Source organism: Anomaloglossus baeobatrachus, chromosome 4, assembly GCF_048569485.1.
Source record: "Anomaloglossus baeobatrachus isolate aAnoBae1 chromosome 4, aAnoBae1.hap1, whole genome shotgun sequence".
NCBI lineage: Eukaryota > Metazoa > Chordata > Amphibia > Anura > Aromobatidae > Anomaloglossus > Anomaloglossus baeobatrachus.
The window spans coordinates 505,245,759-505,266,637 of record NC_134356.1 but is presented as its reverse complement, the minus strand read 5'-3'; the positions used below and the strand labels follow the sequence as shown (position 1 = coordinate 505,266,637).

The 20,879-nt window shown below is 51.9% G+C and overlaps 1 protein-coding gene across 3 annotated transcripts in view; it reads right to left on the bottom strand.

The window, feature by feature from the left end:
* LOC142301741 (CDC42 small effector protein 2-B) overlaps positions 1-9,011 on the bottom strand; it is a 46,439-nt gene extending 37,428 nt beyond the window's left edge. For 2 of the 3 annotated variants that reach the window (XM_075342763.1, XM_075342760.1), the window contains exon 1: positions 8,956-9,011. The gene's annotated coding sequence lies outside the window, so the exon portion shown is untranslated. The other variant, XM_075342762.1, reaches the window with a different exon arrangement.
* Between the last annotated feature and the right edge of the window lie 11,868 nt (positions 9,012-20,879).

Here is a 20,879-nt window from a genome sequence, read left to right as displayed (position 1 = left end):
GAGACAGCGATATACCGCTGAGCAGAGCGGGATATAGTGCTGCAGAAGTGCAGAGCCAAGGAGGCGATCTCACCAGTGTCTGCTCCCCACGTGGAAAATGGCATCCAGTGTTCCTGGCAGCCTGGAGAGAGACTGCCCCCGGAGACTGATTGGTCTCAGGGCTGGGACTAAGCGTGACGGCCAATCGGAAAGGAGCTGCTCCTGAGTGAGGGAGCGGCTTCCAGAGCAGTGAGAGGGGGCGTTGCTAGAATGCAGGCCGAAGCCGGAGGCTAAATTAATGATGCTCCCCGGGATCACGGCCTGCATCGCCCCACCGGCGCTTTTCCAGGCGGCGGTTTGGATGCAGGGGACAGATGACTCGTCGTCTCCCTACCTGCTCCTGGCTCCGTCTGAAGTCACGTTGGTGATGGATGCGGGGATCTCAGGGACGCATCTTCGGCTCAAGCAGGTCCTCTGTTCTGCTTAGCCCTCTGGAGCTACCTTGGTGTGAGGTGCTTCCAGGGAGCCTGGAGGGGTACGCAGACCCGACCACTTGGGCGCGAGGGAAGACTGACTGCTTGTGCACGCCAGGTTTCCTCTGCCCGTACGCGGGGGGGAACGAGGGTGGCAGGGTACCCTGGTATTGCCCCATAATCAAAAATAGAATGAATAAGAAAAAACAAAATAAAAAAAAACAAAATAAGCTGGCCTGAGGCACCTGGTAGGGCAAGGCCAGACATGTCAGCCTCCCTGCTGACACTAGAAAAAACGGAGCTAGTTTCCTGCCCATCTAGGGTAGTGGGGGGAGGAGCTAACACTTTTTCAATCTAGTGTCACGCCTCCCCTGGAGACACCATACTACCCACTGTCTGTGTCCCCCAATGAAAAAGGCGAGAAAGGAAGAAGCATTTCACAACATATATTTCAACACCACAGATATTCCACACAGATTTAACTATATTGGCCAAGTAATGTGCTCAGTCTGTCTCTTTCCAGGTCTGTCTCCCCACCGACATCTTATTACCTCACATATAAGCTTCTTATACTACGGTATGAATGTCTTTTGTTCTTATACAGAAGTTTGAGCACCACTGGTCAAAATTACTGTTATTGTGACAGCTAATCAAGTTGAAAATGAAGTGATCTCTAAAAGGAATAAAGTTAAAGATGACACATTTCCTTTATATTTTAGGTAAGAACAAAAAAAAAATATTTTCATCTTTAACATTTTAAAAACTACAAAAATGAAAATGGGCCAATGCAAAAGTTTGAACACCCTTGGATATTTGTGTGCTCAGATAACTTTGACTATCATTTCAGACCTTAATTAGCCTGTTAGGTTTGTGGCTTGTTCATTATCATAGATAGGAAAGGGCAGGTGATGCAAATTTCACAGCTTTATAAAAACCCAGCTTCCTCTAACCTTGTGCAAATAAAACAACAGCCATGGGTTTTTCAAAGCAGCTGCCTAGCACTCTGAAAATCAAAATGGTGAAGGCCCACAAAGCAGAAGAAAGCTAGAAGAAAATAGCAAAGCGTTTTCAAGTTGCCCTTTCCTCAGTTCGAAAAGTAATTCAGAAATGGCACTTACAGAAATAGTGGAGGTCAGGATAAGGTCTGGAAAACCAAGCAAAATTTCTGTGAGAGCTGCTCGTAGGATTGCTAGAGTGGCAAATCAGAACCTTCACTTCACTGCAAAAGTCCTTCAGGAAGATTTAGCCGACTCTGGAGTTTTGGTACATTGTTCTACTGTTGAGAGACACCTACAGAAAAATGGCCTTCATGGAAGAGTCATCTGAAGAAAACCTCTCCTGCGTCCTAACCATAAAATTTAGCATCAGAAGTATGCAAAATAACATCTAAACAAGACTCATGTATTTTGGAAACAAGTCTTGTTAACTGATGGGGTTAAAATAGAACTCATTGACCACAATGATCAAACCAAATGTTTGGGGAAAAAAGGAGACAATGTCATGACAAAAACATCTCGCCAACCATTAAGCATGGGGGTGGATTAATCATGCTTTGGGTTGTGTTCTATCCAATGGCACTGGGTACATTTCACGGGTAGAGGGAAGAATGGATTCAATTAAAGTTTAACAAATTCTTCAAGCAAACAACACCATCTGTAAAAAAGCTGAAGTTGAAAAGAGGATGACTTCTACAAATGGATAAGGATCCTAAACACAATTTAAAATCCACATTAGCCTATGTCAAAAGGTACAAGCTGAAAGTTTTACAATGGCCCTCACAGTCCCCTGATCTGAACATCATTGAAAATCTGTGGCTAGACCGCAAAAGAGCAGTGCATGCAAGAGGACCCAGGAATCTTACATTACAAGAAGACTTTTCCAAGGAAGAAAGCATGAAAATCCCTCAAACAAGAATTGAAAGACTCTTGGCTTGCTACAAAAACCATTTACAAGCTTTGATACTTGCCAAAGGGGGTGCTGCAGGGTACTAACCATGCAGGGTACCCAATATTTTGCATTGGCCAACTTTAATTTTTGTTGTAAATTTAAAAAAGTAAAAAAATATATTTTTTTTTTGTCTAAAATGCAGGATGTGTTATCCTTAACTTTATGGCTTTTACAAATAATTTCATCTTCAACTTGCTTAATTGTTCAGAATGTCATTAAACTTGACCAGGGGTGCTCAAACTTTTGCATGCCACTGTAGCAACCAATCACAGCTCCTACTAATAACCTGTAGTTCCAGGCTCCATTTACTTTAATGGAGGCATGTTTTTTGGAGAGTAACTAAAGTCCAGTGTCAGTGTGCTCAGTGGTGTGTGCCCGCCCATCTGCACTCCTGTACTGTGTGTCCCGTCCAGTGCTTTGGGGCCTTCCAGGTCTGTGTACCACCCTCACACAGTTGTGTGCAGCGCTCAGTGCTGTGTCCCCCCCCCCCCCCAACCCATGCTGTGTATCATCCCAAGTTTGTCTTCCCCCAGTGATGTCTGTGCCCCCCCCCGACCCCTCTTGCGATGTCTGTGCCCCCCCCGACCCCTCTTGCGATGTCTGTGCCCCCCCCGACCCCTCTTGCGATGTCTGTGCCCCCCCCGACCCCTCTTGCGATGTCTGTGCCCCCCCCCGACCCCTCTTGCGATGTCTGTGCCCCCCCGACCCCTCTTGCGATGTCTGTGCCCCCCCCGACCCCTCTTGCGATGTCTGTGCCCCCCCCGACCCCTCTTGCGATGTCTGTGCCCCCCCCGACCCCTCTTGCGATGTCTGTGCCCCCCCCGACCCCTCTTGCGATGTCTGTGCCCCCCCGACCCCTCTTGCGATGTCTGTGCCCCCCCCGACCCCTCTTGCGATGTCTGTGCCCCCCCGACCCCTCTTGCGATGTCTGTGCCCCCCCGACCCCTCTTGCGATGTCTGTGCCCCCCCGACCCCTCTTGCGATGTCTGTGCCCCCCCCCGACCCCTCTTGCGATGTCTGTGCCCCCCCCTCCCCTCTTGCGATGTCTGTGCCCCCCCCTCCCCTCTTGCGATGTCTGTGCCCCCCCTCCCCTCTTGCGATGTCTGTGCCCCCCCCTCCCCTCTTGCGATGTCTGTGCCCCCCCCCTCCCCTCTTGCGATGTCTGTGCCCCCCCCTCCCCTCTTGCGATGTCTGTGCCCCCCCCTCCCCTCTTGCGATGTCTGTGCCCCCCCCCTCCCCTCTTGCGATGTCTGTGCCCCCCCCTCCCCTCTTGCGATGTCTGTGCCCCCCCCTCCCCTCTTGCGATGTCTGTGCCCCCCCCCTCCCCTCTTGCGATGTCTGTGCCCCCCCCTCCCCTCTTGCGATGTCTGTGCCCCCCCCTCCCCTCTTGCGATGTCTGTGCCCCCCCCTCCCCTCTTGCGATGTCTGTGCCCCCCCCTCCCCTCTTGCGATGTCTGTGCCCCCCCCCTCCCCTCTTGCAATGTCTGTGCCCCCCCCCTCCCCTCTTGCAATGTCTGTGCCCCCCCCTCCCCTCTTGCAATGTCTGTGCCCCCCCCCCGGCCCCTCTTGCAATGTCTGTGCCCCCCCCCCGGCCCCTCTTGCAATGTCTGTGCCCCCCCCCCGGCCCCTCTTGCAATGTCTGTGCCCCCCCCCCCGGCCCCTCTTGCGATGTCTGTGCCCCTCCCCCCCCGGCCCCTCTTGCGATGTGTGCCCCTCCCCCACCGGCCCCTCTTGCGATGTGTGCCCCTCCCCCACCGGCCCCTCTTGCGATGTGTGCCCCTCCCCCACCGGCCCCTCTTGCGATGTCTATACAGCAGTCCCAGCATCTCCTATCTGATATATATGCCCCCAGCCCCACCTGTGATGTATGTACAGCAGTCCCAGTGTCTGTTATGTGATGTATATGATTTACCAATCTTATCACAAAGAGTTGACTGCGCTCTAGACCGAGACAAACTTGGAAAATCAGCTGCGAGAAGTAACATGATTAGTATCACCAAACATCACAGCCGCACCAAAGACAAACAGCTCCAGCCACCACAGTAGTGGTGAGTTAATTGTTTGACCAAATATAGCAGGGTTATTTTCACATTGATAATTTGGTGCGGCCCCCGAAGGTTAGGAGAATTTGCCAAATGGCCCCCAGCAGTAGAAAGGTTCCCCACCCCTGATTTGAATGATCGGCCCCGCCATGATGCACAGAGTCCCTGCACTTGATTTGAACAGACTCCCTTTATAAGCGACTTCCTTTTGATAGACTCCCTTTAAAGTGAACCGAATACACGCTGCCTTATCCAGGTTTCTCCGTATACTCCCATGGAGTGGGCAACCTGTCACTCAAAGCAGCGGAATGGAGAAGCCGCTGGGGTTCTGCCTGTCTAATTAGTCTCCCGTGCAGTTCGGTCCTCGGCGGACTTTAAATTACGTTTTTCTTTGAAAGCGCAGAGTGAAACACGCCTGGCTGAGATCCAAAAAAAAGTTGAAGAGACCCTTTTACTGTAGAGCCTATTCAGGAATTACTGGACCTTTGGCAATCCTGGTTGCCAGACAGAAATCTTTAGCTAATGATGCATGTTCTTTTGTTTTAGAAGCACTTTCCTCAAATTTTTCATGTTGAACTAGACACATCCCAATGGACAATACCAGAGAGACTTCACTTCTTAAGAGGGCTTTACACGCAACGACATCGGTAACGACATGTCGTTGGGGGTCACTGAATTTGTGACGCACATCCGGCCTAGTTAGCGTCGTTGTTGCGTGTGAAATGCAGGAACGACCGTTAACGATCAAAATTACTTACCTAATCGTTGATACGTCATTCCTTTCCAGATTATCGTTGCTGTTGCAGGACACAGGGTGTTTGTCGTTCCTGCGGCAGCACACATCGCTATGTGTGACACCGTAGGAACAAGGAACATCACCGTACCTGCGGCCGCCCGCAATGAGGAAGGAGGTGGGCGGGATGTTTGGCCCACTCATCTCTGCCCCTCCGCTTCTATTGGGCGGCCGCTTAGTGACACCGCTGTGACGCCGAACGAACCGCCCCCTTAGAAAAGAGGCTGTTCGCCGGCCACAGCGACATCGCTAGGCAAGTAAGAATGTGTGACGGGTCCTAGCGATATTGTGCGCCACGGGCAGCGATTTGCCCTTGACGCACAACCCACGGGGCGGGTGCTTTCACCAGTGACATCGCTAGCGAGATCGCAGCGTGTAAAGCCCGCATTACTCTGATGCTGAACAAATCATAAGCAGGCACCAACACACTGGGGAAAGAATACCCACCCCCATAGACAGAGGGACTGGGGAAACAGACAGGGAGGAGAAAACTCCGTGTACAGTCTGGCCGCTGTGCACCAAAATCCTATATCCAAAAATGTCTAATTAAAACAGAACCAGAAAGCAGATAACTTTACCAAAGGTATCAACTGAAAGAGAACCAGGCAGACAGGGGCGGGAATAGAGCGCAAGACCCGACCCATCCTAATGCCAGTATAGCACTGGCTTCACTTTATATATGAAAATCCTGCTGTTGGTTCCCATTAATCTGAATTACAGCCTTTTTTTTTTTTCCATCACAAAGTGGGGCGGACAGGTTCTCTTTAAAAAAATAACTGTTTAGGTGCCAAATACTTTGATAACCAATAACTCCATAAGAGAGACCAAAGTAAAGCACCACTCCAGTGTGTTTTTTTTTCACCTCTGGCCTGAATCATGAACACTGGAGCTAACGGCAGGTCACAAGTCACAAGAGACCGACTGGAGCAGCACTGGAAACAGATGAAGACACTGGAGGGAGAGTATATGAACAACTTAGATTAGAAGCACCACTCCGGTGGTGAAATAGAAAAAAAAAAACCAAAAAGCTGGAGTGGTGCATTACAAACAAACAGCAAGCACATTTTATTTCGCTAATCAGTCACCATTAGGCCCCCCTTCACACGTCCATGATCAAAAAAAAAAAAAGCCCGCACATTTTTCACGGTCCGTATTGAAGGTGCGTATGGCCCTCCATGTGTTGCCATTTTGACACGTGTGTTCTTTGCGTGCTATCTGCGATAGCACATCGAGATCAGGAACTTTTTATTCATCAGTCCCCGATGCTGCTGTCTCTGGCGCTGCTGCTTCTGGTCCGCAGTGCTGTGAATATTCATGAGCATAACGAGTGGGCCCAGAAGCAAGTGATAGCAGCGCTGGAGACAGGCGAGTATAGAAAATCATTTTATTTCAAAGACACGTGTTTTGTCCGATACATGTCACACGGATCACATTATTGTGTGGTCAGTGTGACACCTGTGCTGCTGGAGAAAAACGGCCTAGTCTCCGTGTGGAACACATGGACACGCGTGTGCCACACTACCACAAATCTGTGGAAAAAAAAAAACGAAAAAAAAAAAAACCACAGATGAGCGTGCAGACCCATTGATTTTAATGAGTCTGCGTATGTCCACGTCTCTGGTACGTATGAAAATAGATGTCATACTTACCGGAATCATGGATGTGAAGGGGGCCTTACATTTTATGTCCAGTTCAACATGAAAAAATTGGGAAAAGTTCTCAACAAATGGCATCTGACTATGTGGATCCATATGAATTGAACAGTTATTTATTTTTATACCATCTGTGTATGCACAGTATTGCACTTAGGAATAGAATACCAGAAGGACATAGAAAACAGCAAATCGGGATACGGCAGGAGTGGTGACAACCAACCCATCACTACAGTCAGCCGCTGTCCTATACTGTTTCTAAACAGATCCATAGATTTTACATCGCTGCAAGAAAAGACAAAGAATTAACGCACATGTAGTATACTGATTAATACACCAAGTAAAAGACATTGTAGAAATCTAAACCCTGTGTAGGATTCCCATCCATTTCAAAGGAATAACAGAGCTGTAATGAACATGGTGCACTTTTTTGCCACATAGAAAAAAGTAGCAACATGTCAACCAGAGCCATTTTGGTTAGAAAAACCTTACAAATTTGATTTGTGAATCAATTGAAATTGGGAGAAACAAAACCCGCGTCCGCCAGCGTCGCCGGGCCCTCCTCCTGACCTCGTCCGCCAGTGTCGCCGACCCTTCCTCTGACCGCGTCCGCCAGTGTCGCCGGGCCCTCCTCTGACCGCGTCCGCCAGTGTCGCCGGGCCCTCCTCTGACTGCGTCCGCCAGTGTCGCCGGGCCCTCCTCTGACCGCGTCCGCCAGTGTCGCCGGGCCCTCCTCTGACCGCGTCCGCCAGTGTCGCCGGGCCCTCCTCTGACCGCGTCCGCCAGTGTCGCCGGGCCCTCCTCTGACCGCGTCCGCCAGTGTCGCCGGGCCCTCCTCTGACCGCGTCCGCCAGTGTCGCCGGGCCCTCCTCTGACCGCGTCCGCCAGTGTCGCCGGGCCCTCCTCTGACCGCGTCCGCCAGCGTCGCCGACCCTTCCTCTGACCGCGTCCGCCAGCGTCGCCGACCCTTCCTCTGACTGTGTCCGCCAGCGTCGCCGACCCTTCCTCTGACCGCGTCCGCCAGCGTCGCAGACCCTTCCTCTGACCGCGTCCGCCAGTGTTGCCGACCCTTCCTCTGACTGCGTCCGCCAGTGTTGCCGACCCTTCCTCTGACTGCGTCCGCCAGTGTTGCCGACCCTTCCTCTGACTGCGTCCGCCAGTGTCGCCGACCCTTCCTCTGACTGCGTCCGCCAGTGTCGCCGACCCTTCCTCTGACTGCGTCCGCCAGTGTCGCCGACCCTTCCTCTGACTGCGTCCGCCAGTGTTGCCGACCCTTCCTCTGACTGCGTCCGCCAGTGTCGCCGACCATCGGTCTGTGTGGAAACCATCGCTATGACGTACCACATACTTATGCTGAACATCTAAATATACACTTGTCTGAAACAAAATCAATTTTTTTTTAGTGATAATTTCTTTTAAATGCAGCCCCCACTGGCAATTGGCCCATCCCCCAGTCACTTGATGCTACTGCACACCTGGGCGGGCCAGGGCCGCTGGGGGCTCAATCGGTCATAAAGGGGTTCTCCTGATGCTTGTATGGCACAGTCACTTCTATTAATATAATGGCACACGGGTTCTCTTCATTTCCAGACATAAAATAAGAAGTGCAGAAATGGCTGTGCGGTCTGGACTCTGGTGCCCCCACAGCCGGGCACAGGGGTCACGACCTCCGACCTGTCACCTCCTACAGCGCAACAGGCCTCGGTGGGGTTCACCACTGCACTCCACAGATACAAATTAGGGTTGGGGGAGGGGGGCACAATTTTTACGCAAAAGCAGCAGCCATGAAAAAGCATCAGACTGACGCTCCAATGTGATTAGAGCCTTACTTGGAAAAGCAGTGTCACACAATGCATACAGCTGGGATGCACTACAATAACCAGCAGTGACACTTCATACGAGTCACACATTGCTGCGTTATTAGCCGGCATACTGCACAGCAACAGGAAAGTTTTCTGAAGCACCTGAGCCGGGTGAGCAGCATGGAGCTCCCCACCTGCCGCACAGCCCGTCACATACGCCTCCCCCGCCTCAGCACCGATGGTTGCGTCCGCCGCGCTCATACTCACCCGCTCAGCAGCCGGACTGCAGCACCGCCACAGCGTCTGCGGCAATCTCCATAGCCACGCCCCGGGGCGGAGCCTCCACCGGCGGCAGCTGATTACTGTCAGGTGCGATAGAGTAGCGGGCAGTGTGGGGTCTGTTACTGCAGTGCACACTGACAAATATGTACTTATATCGGGGTCTGTGGGGTCTATTACCGCAGTGCAGGTGTGACCAGTGCACACTGACATACCAAATAGTAAAGATAACAGCGTTCTCTGGGCTGGAAACACATTTGTGCGTGTAAAATCGGTCCGAGTCTCATGCTAGAAAGTAGCATGAGCTCTGTTCACATTATGATCAGTGTGCAATGCAACTGCACTGCGATCCTGGGATTTTTCTCATGATTGCAGTCCGTGTGCAATGCGTGTTTGATGTGTATGGGACCCGTTTTTACTATGTCATCTGCCATTCAGCTCTGCTACATGGCCGCTGACAGCAGACACAGACAGCCATGTAGCAGAGCTGAATGGCCGCTGACAGCAGACACAGACAGAGCCATGTAGCAGAGCTGAATGGCCGCTGACAGCAGACACAGACAGAGCCATGTAGCAGAGCTGAATGGCCGCTGACAGCAGACACAGACGGAGCCGCACGATCAGAATGAGTTCGGATGAACTTCACCCGACTTCATTGTCATCCCGCTGCTCCTTCTGTGTGTCATGGCCTGATTTGCGGTCACCGGGAAATGATTCACCGGTGACCGCAAATCCCCTGAGTGACTTAAGTGATCTGCGCGATCAGCGGTGCCGTCACTGAGGTTACCCGCGGCCACAGTTGAAGTCCTCCCGCTGAGATCTGTGGCCGCGGGTAACCTGAGTGACGTCATCTCTGATAGCGCAACTCACTTCAGTCGCTGCGGGGAGCTCACAGAGAGCGGTCATCGTCTGTGACCGCTCTCTGTCAGCTTCTGATGTAGCAGAGCTAAAAGCATTGTGGGACCTCTGTGGATTACGTCAGACATGGAAGGGTATTTGGGAACTTGAATAAAGTGGTGAAAGAGGGTTTTTTTTTTGTTATTCATTTGAAATAAAGGATTTTTTGGTGTATGTCTTCATTTTCTTTATCTTACAGGTTAATCATGGATAGTATCTCAGGGAGACGCCTGCCATGATTAATCTAGGACTTAGTGGCAGCTATGGGCTGCTGCCATTAACTCCTTATTACCTCGATTGCCACTGCACCAGGGCAAATCGGGTTGGCCGGGTACAGTCCCGGGACTGTCACATCTAATGGATGCGGCAATTCCAGGCAGCTGCTGACTGATATTGCTAGGGTGGGGGGCTCCCCAAAACGTGGGGCTCCCCCTCCTGCCGTATGGCTTTACCCTGGCTGGTATCAAAATTGGGGGGAACTGCAAGCCGTTTTTTTTTATTTATTTATTTATTTAATTTACTGCACGATATAGACACGGCCACCGGCGGCTGTGATTGGTTGCAGTGAGACAGATGTCACTCAACGTGGGGGCGTGTCTAACTGCAACCAATCATAGGCGTGGGTGGGGAAAGCAGTGAATACTAGATAGGGTAATGAGCGGCCAGCTTTTTCAAAAGAGGAAAAGCCGCCGGAGCAGTGTGAACGCCGTGCAGTGCCGCGCCGGTGATCGGGGATCGGTGAGTATGAGAGAGGGGGAAGAGGGATAGACCGAAAGAGAGATAGACAGACAGACAGACAGACAGACAGAGAGAGAGAGACCGACAGAGAGAGAGACCGACAGAGAGACCAATTCACAGAGATACCGACATCGACAGACCTCACTCATTTGCAGTGTTTTCTGCAACATGCAAAAAATGTGTTTATAAAAACGGATGTCACTAGGATGGTGTGTGTGCCGTCCGTGTGACATCCGGTTTTATAAATACATTTATCGCATGTTGCAGAAAACACTGCAAATGAGTGAGGTTTTTTTCTCGCACCCATTGACTTTCATTGGAGTGATTCGCACGTGAAACTCACCAAAACGCAGCATGCTGCGATTTTTTTCTCAGTCCGATTTGGACTGAGAAAAAAATAGCAGATGGGAGCTGCATCATTGATTAACATGGGTTCGAGTGCAATGCGAGAATTTCTCGCATTGCACTCATGAGAGTTAAGTGAGCAGCCGGCCTAAAAAAAAAAAATATTATCCTTTATCCAGTGGATATCCACTTATCCAGTGCACAATGACAGACGTACATATCACGGTCTGTGGCGTCTGTTACCACAGTGCAAGGTGTGATTAGTGCACATTGACGGATATGTACTTGCAGTATATCTGGGTCTATGGGGTCTATTACCGCAGTGGAGGTGTGACCAGTGCACACTCACAAATATGTACTTATATATGGGTCTGTGGGGTGACCGCTGCGCACTACCGCGGGTGTCACGGCAGTGACATCACGGGTTCACCCGAGTTAATTCTGAACTCTAGTGAACCCCTGACATCACAGCTGCGCCACACTACCGCAGGTGTCGCGGCAGTTAAGATCGCGCGGCTCACTTCAGTCATTCTGGTGATTTGCTGTCACACCTGAGTGAGTCACCTCACAGTGGGCATTTAAAGGGAATCTGTCATCAGAAATTTTGCACTAAACCTAAAAGCTTCCCCCTCTGCAGCTCCTGGGCTACATTCTAGCAGTGTTCCTGTTGTTTATGTGCCCCCTTTCTGACCAAAATAAAGACTTTGTAAAGTGGTACCTTTTTGTATTCAGATCTTGATAAGGGTACATGGGGCGGGCTCTCTGGTGGCCGTTAGTCTGCCTCCTGCCACTTTAGGCCGTCCCCCATCGCGCAATTTCAAAGAGGTGACGTGAGGTAAACTGGCCAGCGCTTGCGCAGAACGGTGGAGGCGGAGGTGAAAGCGCGACCATGAGATTATGGGCGGGTACTTACTGCTGAAAGTCACAGCGCCGCCCATAATCTCGTGCATGCGCAACACGTCACCAGCGGTCACACTGCACATTGCAGTCCCACGAGAGTGGCACGGCGCATGCGCGAGATTATGGCCGCCCATAATCTTGCGCATGTGCAACACGTCACCAGCGGTCACACTGCACATTGCAGTCCCGCGAGAGTGGCACGGCGCATACGCGAGATTATGGCCGCCCATAATCTCGCACATGCGCCGTGCCACTCTCGCGGGGCTGCAATGTGCAGTGTGACCGCTGGTGACGTGTTGCGCATGCGCGAGATTATGGGCGGCGCTTTGACTTTCAACAGTAAGTACCCGCCCATAATCTCGTGATCGCGCTTTCACCGCCGCCTCCACCGCTGCCTCCACCGTTCTGCGCAAGCGCTGGCCAGCTTACCTCACGTCACCTCTTTGAAATTGCGCGATGGGGGATGGCCTAAAGCGACAGGGAGGCAGACTAACGGCCACCAGAGAGCCCGCCCCCGTGTATCATTATCAAGATCTGAATAAAAAAAAAAAGGTACCACTTTACAAAGTCTATATTTTGGTCCTAAAGGGGGCACAAGAACAACAGGAACCATGCTAGAATGCAGCCAAGGAGCTGCAGAGGGGGAATCTTTTAGGTTTAGTGCAAAATTTCTGATGACAGGTTCCCTTTAAACTCTATGGACGCTTGCTGTGATTGTCAGATGTAGCAGTGCTGGAAGCGTTGTGGGACCCACCCACCGGCATCTGTGATTGGTTGCAGTCAGACAGCTGTCATTCAGTGTGGGGGGCATGTCTGACTGCAACCAATCACAGCCACCAGTGAGTAGGGGAAGCAGTGAATATGTATGAACCTAATGAGTGGCCGGGAAGAAGAATGAGAGACTGGAAGCAGTGTGACAGCCACCCCGGTGATCGGTGACTATGAAATGCTTGCTCCTACCCATTTGTACCAGATTCTGGTTCCCATGGATTTTATATGGATGTAGCGCCCCTGAGATCCTCAGGGCACTACAGGGAACTGCATCCTCTTGGGGATGCAGGACCTACCCCCCCCCTGGACCTGGAGTACCAGTGCCGATTCCACCAAAACACAATCTAAATCCTAGTTCTCCTCTCCACACTGGGCATAGAGGGTTAACCACGTAAGGGGAAGGTCGCCATGGGAACGAGTCCCTGGGTATAGTCAGACTGGTGGGAGGGGTCAGTGCGTCAGTCAGTGGTGAGTCGAGAGTCGGGAGCACACAGGAGAGGTGTGCAGACGTGCCTGAGCTGGGTACGTGTAACGGTGACCCTGGGGGCACAGGAGAGAGGTCGCCAGGATGGGTACCAAGATACCGCTGGGACCTGAGCACGCACTGGGCACAGGGCCCTAGGTCAAGCGCAAGTTTTAGACTGTTTGGCAAACATCTGCCCGGTGAGGACACTTTCACGGACTTCACCGAACCAAATAATCCGGGGCATCAGCAGTAAACTAGGATCGGGGTTCGGACACTTACCTCTCCGCAGGGTCCACACTGCCTACCGTATGGAGAAGGAGACTGTACCCAAAAGGGACATTCGGGGTCCCCAAACGCTCCCTGCTACAGGGACTCAATCTACAGAGAGTGTCAGGGACAGAGAAACCTGGGTCACTACATTGGCACTGGTCCTCCAAGAGACCTGAACCAGCAACCCCTGGGTCTACAGTGAGTAGAGACTGTTAAAGACAACCTGTGTAGTCTTCATTATTGCCCCACTACATATCCCAGGCACAGCCCTACCTGCGGAGGGCCTACCATCACAGCTGTCACTACAACCAGCTCTGGGAGTACCCACATGTAGCAGTGTCAGTTCTCTATCCTTAACCGCAACCCGCAGGTGGCATCACATGACAAAAAAATCTTATCATCCCCTGTAAATACCCCCCATTAACAAAAGGGGCCCAGAGCACAGGATCGGGCAACGGCCACCAGAGTGGCATTCCCATTTGTTACTGCCCGGGACCGAGTACCCCCTTCTCTGGACGCTACAGTTACCCCTTTTTCTGGCGTCACGAACAGGATATGGACAAGGCCCGTTAACATGGGTGTCGTGTGCTTTAAGAACTGTATTTAATGTACTGTTTGTGTAAAGACTGTCGCCATCTTTAATGCTGAAAAATTTGCTGCGCCATCACTGTGCCCAAAAGAGCGCAAAAATGCAAAAGCACGTGAACGTAAGCCCACGAGCCCTGAGAGTACGGACAGAAGTCGGCAGTGACCGGACCCGGAAGCTCCCAGAGTGCCCCAGTCCCCACGAGAGTGGTGAGAAATGACTGAGGGGGATTAGCAAAATGGAGGCGCAGGGAGCCAGCGATGGCCCAGGAGCTGCAGCGTCCGGCGCAGTGGCACTGATCATGTCAGCCACCCTGCCACTGAAGGAGGAGATGGCCATCTGTGATGATCCGGCCGTGGATGCCGACCAAGTCGTCCCAGCTCCCAACGCCTTGGACCCGGAGGAGGCAGACTCGGGGTCCAGCACCCTGGAGGCAGCATGGGTCCCGCGCTTTGGAGGGAACGGCTACCGTGCCTCCCTGTCAACACGTTCTGTGCCGGAGATGCTGGTGGTGGAGCATGAGGAAGAGTCCCCATCGAATGAGGAGCCTCTGTCTGACACCCTTAATGTCCTGGTACCGATCTGTCGTGGCTGCGGCCTATCAGGACACTTTGCCCGGGTGTGTTCAGGGAATGCCCGACGCCAGGGAGCCGGGACCGGTTCCCAAACGCAGCCATCGTAGCTCAAGCCAGGTAGCTACCTGAATGTTTTAGTGTTTTAGTTGAAAAAGTTAAAGATTGTTCCAGAACCTGTCACCCTTGTTGAACCTTTTTAATGTGTTCAGTGATAGTAAAAAGGCCACCAGAGATCCTAGGTGGAGGGTGGCAAGGAAGTTAAGGCCTAAGATATTCAGCTTGCATTCTTGTTGAACCTTTTTACACTGTTTGGTTAAAGTTAAAAAGGCCATCAGGGTCCTGGGTTGTGCGCCACTAGGAGGTGGTACCAGAGACCCTTGGTGGAGGATGGCACGGATGGTAATGGCTCTGCGAGGCTACCCCAGCAGTTGTTAAAGTTGAAATGTTATACGTGTTATTTTTCTGCTAATAATCTAAAATGTTTACCAAAAAATTTGAAAATGTTTTGAAAAATTGAATCACTTGGGACAGTCACCTGATTAACCTGTTCACCAAATTAAATTAAAAATGGACCAGGGCTGCAGGACTGGCAGCAGCCAACACAAACTCGTGTTATTGTAAATAGTTACAACCAGTGTGCCTTCCAGAGTAATCCCATTTGCACCATCAGGACATTGATCCCACCATCAAGGAGAGGAAGATTGGAGGAAAGGTCTGTGATAGAGATGGCCCAGACCTGGTCACCAAAGGGACCGGTTACCTGCCTCCTCGAAGGGTTTTGGGGAACCAGGACCTTTTTGGGTGGTGGGTTGATGTGAGGTTACTCAATGCAATGTTAAAGAAATGTGCCTCCCCTGCGCGGGAAGATTGTTATGAAGAATGTTATGCATTAATCTTTTACCTTTATTTGCGGTTAAATAAAACTCTACTTCGCTTACAGCCCAAGGACGTGCTATGTTTAACCAAGGGGGAATGTAGCGCCCCTGAGACCCTAAGGGGACTACAGGGAACTGCATCCTCTTGGGGATGCAGGACCTACCCACCCGGGACCTGGAGTACCAGTGCTGGTTCCACCAAAACACAATCTAAATACTAGTTCTTCTCTCCACACTGGGCATAGAGGGTTAACCACTTAAGGGGATGGTCACCATGGGAATGAGTCCCTGGGTATAGCCAGCCTGGTGGGAGGGGTTAGTGAGTCAGTCAGTAGTGAGACGAGAGTCGGGAGCACATAGGAGAGGTGTGCAGACGTGCCTGTGCTGGGTCCGTGTAATTGTGTCACAGGGGGCACAGGGGAGAAGTCACCACAACGGGTACCGAGATACCACTGGGACTGGAGCACGCACGGGGCACAAGGCCCTAGGTCAAGTGCAAGTTTTAGACTGTTTGACAAATACCTGCCCGGTGAGGACACCTTCACGGATTTCACCGAACCAAATAATCCGGGGGCATCGGCAGTAAACCAGGATCGGGGTACGGACACTTACCTGCCCGCAGGGTCCGCACTGCCCGCTGCATGGAGAAGGAGACTGTACCTCAAAAGGGACATTCGGAGTCCCCAAACGCTCCACGCTACGGGGACTCAATCTACAGAGAGTGCCGGGGACAGAGCAACCTGGGTCACTAAATTGGCACTGGTCCTCCAAGGGACCTGAACCAGCAACCCCTGGGTCCACAGTGAGTAGAGACTGTTAAAGACAACTTGTGTAGTCTCCATTATTGCCCCATTACATCTCCCAGGCACAGCCCTACCTGCGGAGGGCCTACCATCACAGCTGCCACTACAACCAGCTCTGGGAGTACCCAAAAATAGCAGTGTCGGTTCTCTATCCTTAACCGCAACCTACAGGTGGCGTCACATGACAAAAACTCTTATCTCCCCTGTAAATACCCCCCATTAACAAAAGGGGACCAGAGCACAGGACCGGGCAACGGCCACCAGATTGACATTCCCATTTGTTACTGCCTGGGACTGAGTACCCCCTTCTCTGGGCGCTACATGGGGACTGGCAGATACCGGGGATCAATCCACCACCGACCCCCAAGTCAGCTGTGAATTAATCTGCCAGTCCTCCGAAACGCAGGGACAAAACACAAAAAGAATTGAGCTGCTGCTTCTTTTTTCTACACTCAAAACTGCAGGGAAAAAAGAAGGAACGTGCGCACAGCTTTTCTGAATTCTCTTAAACTTTGCTGGGGAAGGCAATGCATGCAGTTTTGGGCAACAAACTGCACCCAAAAACACGGCAAAAACGTGGCAAAAAAATGCAGTGTGTGCACAGGGCCTAATGCAGGTTTCGGAAACAGATTTCATCCCTTTATTGTGAGGGTGAAATCTACGGTATATCAACAACACTATCTGGATTTCATACATGAAAATGTTGAAAATTTACAGTGGAATAATCCATTGCGTGTGGAACCGGTCAAAAGATGAATTACTATTTATAATGTACAGAGAAGTGATACAGTTTATTTCCGTACCACTAGATGTCATCTCTCAGCAATATAAATTTCCTTGACCTTTCACGTAAAGAGAACTGATATATAGTATATATGAATATGTTACATGCTTGACAAGTTGTGAAATGTTGAACCGGGCACAAAGCCAATATCCAATACTAGTTTGTATTGAAGCCAATTTCAAGGATAAATTATTACAAATTATGTAATTATGAGCCAAACTGAGGACATTAAAATACAAACCTATCCTGGAAAGCGCTGGGGAATGTGCCAGTGCTGCACTAGCAATGTGGAAAGGATAATCCCAGTCCAGGCTACTACGTCACGGCACCTGCCTTCACATAGTGTGATCAGTCTACAGCTGCAAATATCTTAGCCACTTTGGTCTCTTAAATTTAATATATGTTTTGTCTGCAAAACCATGCATCTCATTATAAAGGCCTTGGGGTTTTGCTGGTGAAATAGCGGTTTCCTTGCAAAATTCAGAGATTGTGCAGCGGAGCAGTGATTAGACCATATAGCAGCTCAAGGCTATTGCACTTTTTCTCCTGATTAGGCCACTTTCAGACGTCCGTATTTCAGGTACATGTGACATCCGTTTTTAACACGGATGCCACACGTACCCATGTTCTATGCTGTACTCACACGGTCGTGTTTTCACACGGACCGTGTGACCCCTCTTGGCCCCGCACACACACATGGAGACATGTCCATTTTTTCTCCAGCAGCACGGGTGTCACACGAATTGCACACTGATGTGATCCGTGTGATATCAGTGTGACATGTACCAGAGAAAACAGGGGTCTTTTAAATAAAAATATTTTCTATATCCACCTGTATCCAGCGCTGTTTTCTTCTGCTCTGCTGTCTCCTGCTTCTGACCCCCGCTTATTATTCTCATTGATTATTCACTGCACTGAGGACCTCTCAGCAGCAGCGCTGGGGACAGGTGATTGTGTGTGTGTGTGAAGTGTGGGTGAAGACGTGAGTGTGTCTGTGTTCACTGTGTACATACATGTACTGTGTATGTGCTCAGTGTATCCATGTGTGTCTGCTATGTGTCTATACATATGGGTGTATATGTGCTCAGTGTATAAACGTGTGTCTGCTATGTGTGTATACATATGTGTGTGTATATGTGCTCAGTGTATACTTGTGTGTGTACTGGATGAATTCATTGAGAGGTGCAGTTTGTAAAATGGGGTCACTTGTGGGGGGGTTCTGCTGTTCTAGTACCGTAGGGGCCAGTGGCGTAACTAGAGTTTGATGGGCCCTGGTGCAAAATTTGGACCAGGGCCCCCCTCCATGTACACCGACACTTAGGGTACGGGATAATGATGCTAACACTTGGCTTTTACCCACAGCACCCTGCTTTCCCATGATCTGATATCCATCTTATCCTCAGCACCCAGCTTTCCCATGCTCTGTCACACATCTTTCCCTCAGCACCCAGCTTTCCCATATCAGAGCATGGGAAAGCTGGGTGCTGAGAGATATATAGCAGAGCATGGGAAACCTGGGTGCTGAGGGAAAGAGCCTTCACACCTCAGCACAAAACATTCCCATCCCATACTTGTATCTTTGTCCCCCCTCGTACATAGTTCTCCAAATACTATAATGGCCCCCACATAGCCTTCCATATAGTATAAAGGGTCCCACATAACCGTTCATATATTAGAATGCACTTCCATAGTCCTCCATGTATTATAATACATTTTCCATAGTTCTCCATATTTTATACTGCACAACATAGTCCTCCCTGTTTTATAATGCACCCCCACAGACCATGTATAAACTAGCCTCCATAGTCCTCCATATATTATAATGTAGCCCCCATAGTCCTATATGTATTATAATGCAGCCCCATGAATCATATTGTATTATGCAGCCCCATACTCCTCCATGTATAATGCACCCCTATAGTCCATGTATAAGGTGTCCTTCATGTTTATTATGCAGTCCCATAGACCTCCATGTATCATGCAGCCAGCACCCCCAGGCCTCCATGTATCATGCAGCCAGCCCCCCAGGCCTCCACGTGTCATGCAGCCAGCTTGCCCCGTGGCCTCTACGTGTCATGCTGCTAGCCCAGCCCCCCAGCCCCACCAGGTGTCATGCAGCCAGACCCCCAGGCCTCTATGTGTCATGCAGCCAGCCCCACCAGGTGTCATGCAGCCAGCCCCCCAGGCCTCTATGTGTCATGCAGCCAGTCCCACCAGGTGTCATGCAGCCAGCCCCCCCAGGGCCTCTATGTGTCATGCAGCCAGCTTGCCCCGGGGCCTCTACGTGTCATGCTGCCAGCCCCCCAGCCCCACCAGGTGTCATGCAGCCAGCCCCACCAGGTGTCATGCAGCCAGCCCCCCAGGCCTCCATGTGTCATGCAGCCAGCCCCCCAGGCCTCCATGTGTCATGCAGCCAGCCCCACAGGCCTCTATGTGTCATGCAGCCAGCCCCACCAGGTGTCATGCAGCCAGCCCCCCAGGCCTCCATGTGTCATGCAGCCAGCCCCCCCAGGGCCTCTATGTGTCATGCAGCCAGCCCCACCAGGTGTCATGCAGCCAGCCCCCCAGGCCTCCATGTGTCATGCAGCCAGCCCCCCAGGCCTCCATGTGTCATGCAGCCAGCCCCACAGGCCTCTATGTGTCATGCAGCCAGCCCCACCAGGTGTCATGCAGCCAGCCCCCCAGGCCTCCATGTGTCATGCAGCCAGCCCCACAGGCCTCTATGTGTCATGCAGCCAGCCCCACCAGGTGTCATGCAGCCAGCCCCCCAGGCCTCCATGTGTCATGCAGCCAGCCCCCCAGGCCTCCATGTGTCATGCAGCCAGCCCCACAGGCCTCTATGTGTCATGCAGCCAGCCCCACCAGGTGTCATGCAGCCAGCCCCCCAGGCCTCCATGCGTCATGCAGCCAGCCCCCCCAGGGCCTCTATGTGTCATGCAGCCAGCCCCACCAGGTGTCATGCAGCCAGCCCCCCCAGGCCTCTATGTGTCATGCAGCCAGCCCCACCAGGTGTCATGCAGCCAGACCCCCAGGCCTCCATGTGTCATGCAACCAGCCCCCCCAGGCCTCCATGTGTCATGCAGCCAGTCCCACCAGGTGTCATGCAGCCAGCCCCCCCCCCCCCCCGGGCCTCTATGTGTCATGCAGCCAGCTTCCCCCGGGGCCTCTACGTGTCATGGAGCCAGCAAAATAACAAAAAACAAGTACAATACCTCTCTTCTCCTTCCGACCCCTGCGACCGCGGTAGTTACGCCCCTGCCCCCATATGTCACACACCCTGCTCCCCATACAGCCTGCATCCCTCCATATCACTCACACACACACTACACCCCCATATGTCACACACCCTGCCCCACATAACTCACCCTGCCTGTACTCCAAATTACCCCTCTCAAACACTCTGCACCCCTTCACATGCTTCTGTCGCAGTCTGCACTCACCCTGCAGCCCCCCTCCCCCTCATGTTTCCTCTTTTCTCATTACCAGTCATGTGTCCAAAGTATCGTCTCCTGCTTTCTCCCCGGCAATCCTGTGTCTCCTCCCACAGTCACATGGGCATGACATCATCGCAGGTCCTGCAGGATGGATTCCGTCTGCCGTGCAGGAGCAGTCCTGCTCTGCTGCAGGTCAGGAACGCCTGGTGGCCTCTCCAGGTCAGGGGCCCCTATGCCCCCTGCTGACACCGGGCTCCCCTGACTCACAGGCCGGCCCCCTAACAGTCGCGCAGTCGGCCACTACACAGCGGCACTACACATAGGGGCCCGGCAGCCGGCTCTGCAGAGCGGCTGCCGGGCCCCTTTAACCCCGCGGGCCCGGTCGCAGTGGCGACCTCTGCGACCGCGGTCGTTACGCCCCTGGTAGGGGCTCTGCCAATGTGACATGGCACCTGCAAACCATTCCAA